Source organism: Octodon degus, unplaced genomic scaffold, assembly GCF_000260255.1.
Source record: "Octodon degus isolate 3935 unplaced genomic scaffold, OctDeg1.0 scaffold00012, whole genome shotgun sequence".
NCBI lineage: Eukaryota > Metazoa > Chordata > Mammalia > Rodentia > Octodontidae > Octodon > Octodon degus.
The window spans coordinates 22,578,698-22,581,154 of NW_004524588.1; positions in this window are offsets into that span (position 1 = coordinate 22,578,698).

The following is a 2,457-nucleotide window of genomic DNA, read 5'->3' on the forward strand; positions in this document are numbered from 1 at the left end:
GATCAGGTGGTGATTGCCAGGATAGAGGTATCCGGGGAGACTCGTGCGCAAATGTAGGACTGACATGTCAACTTCCGGACAGAGAGTGGGAGTCCACTTTGATGTGACATTTCCCGTGACTCTGACAGAAAGATGTGAATCATTTAACTGAGTGATTGCGGGGAGCAGCTTAGGCCAAGGAAGCAGAGTGTGTGAAGGCCTGGGATCTAAGTGTGGATGGCCTTTCTCAGAGGACTATACAGAAAGAAGCCAAGGGACAGCATGAGTAAGACGGGGCTCTCTGAGTGTCCCAGACTTGAACCTAAAGCTCCTGCTGTGCCATGCTCAGGGGTTCCCGAAGACTCTCGACCTCTACGAAGGCTCAAGCAGGGGAACGGGCGGGAATACCGTACATAATCCAGTGAACATCACAGCAACCTGCAGGCAAAGAATTAGGAAAGCCCAAGACGAGCAGCAGGTGCGACTGGGAGACGAGACGCGGATGCGATGGGGATGCTGCGGCCAGAACCTAGGCGAGCTCCGGAGAGCACAAGCAACCATCGCGTCTACCAGTGAGCGGCTTCAGTCGTGACAATGACCGTGGGATAAACACGCTGGCCATTCGAGGACGACAGGACTAAGAGAAGCCAGATTTCTGGCTGAGGAAACCGATAAAAAAACCAAGTGACCGACCCAAGTTCCCCGCCTGATTTGGATTTTTAGAAGCAGTCAAGGAAAATGAAGGGGCCACTGTATTTGGTGGCCGCTGTGGAATTTCAAGAGCCGTCCTTGTGAAGTGCGGGGACATAAGCCAAATTATGCGGACTTGATGGCGTGAGTGGGAGTGCGCGGCCGGAAGCGGTCCGTTTAGACTAATTTTATTTTTAGCCTTTTGGCAGAGAGAGGAAGGAGAAACATGATAGTTGTTGAAGGGAATAAAGGGCAACGGGAGTTTATAAATATATGTTTTAAAATTTATGTAAAATAAACATTATGGTTGATTTTTAAAATTATAAGTCAAATATGTTTATAGATTGGGAGAAAGTAACGAGGAAGAGACTGGGGATTGAGGAGGAGTCAGAACAACTTGGAAAAGAAGAAAGGAGACAGAAAGGGGCGGGAACAGAACACTAAGAAAAACAGCAGCCTGCGGAGAAACCTCAGGAGATACCAGCTCCGCGTCCTCTTCCTCTAAGCGGCCTGATGGGACCGGGGAAAGTGGCTCGCGACCCCGAAACCCCACACACACAGTCCGGAGGCTCAGATTCTCACGCTCGCCTTAAGAGCACCCGGGAAACCGCCCAGGTCGGCAGGGTGTGCATAGCGGAAGGCCATCGCGGCTCCGCGTGAGGTCACGGGAAAGCCGGGACGCGCGCCACCCTGGTGTCGCAGCGCTGGAGCTGGCGGCTGTGCCCCGGCCAGGCCGTGGGCTGCACGCGGGGTTGGAGTCCCAGAGAGAGCGCTCAACGTTCCTGTGCACGCTTAACAATGCGGAGAGTGATGCTGAGCGCAAGGGCTCAGAGGTGGGTTCTCTGGGCTCTGAACATTTCCGGGGGGACAGAGCCCCAGAGACGCGCCGGGGTACTTACAGGGATCGTGGCGATCATCCGTGCCTGAGCTCCCCACATATGAGGTGACACTCACTGAAGGGGGACAAATTGTCCCTAATCCAGGGGAGGAAGGTACACACAGGAAAAAGCTGTCCCACAAGAAACTGAAAAAACAAAAATCTGTGGCACAGGAATAAATTAAGCATAAAATAAATGCAAATAAAAATAATATCATTTGCCATTATCAATAAAAAAAAAGATGTTTCCCTTTATCTGAGATAGGAGGGAAGAAAAAGATAATGTGAAAAGAATAAAAGAGATTTTTGTTGTTATTGTTATTCCAGATAGGGTCTCGCTGTATAGTTCAGGCTGGACTTGAACTCACTATGTTGCGCAGGCTGGCCCTGAACTCGGGAAATCCTCCTGCTTCAATCTCCTGATGGCTGAGATCACATCCATGCACTACCATGCCTGGCTTTAGGGAAAGTTTATTTTTTATTTTATTTTATTTTTGTTTTTGGGCTGAAGCCTGAACCCAGGGCTTCCAGCCTGCTAGGCAAGCCTTCTACCGCTGAGCCAAATCCCCAGCCCCAGACAATGCCTGGCTTTAAAAGAGATTTTCTATGGGAAGGAGCATGTGACTGCTCAAGAGATTTGAGGTGCAGAGACAAAAAGTTAAAGTCGTTCAGCTGATGGTGACCATCTCCGTGGGACCACTCACATGGAAATGGCTCAGGAGGGGCCGTGGAGGGAAGTGTGACAGGAAATCAGAGAGGACTGCCAGCACTGGTGTGTAGGAGAGAGGGCTCTTGGGCATCAGTTATTGTGAATTCAAAGGTGACTCCTTACTACAATTAAAACCCTTTCAGGGTCCAGCTACTTTCAAGGACTCTAGAGAAAGACAAGGAACGAGGAGAGCGTGGTCTGA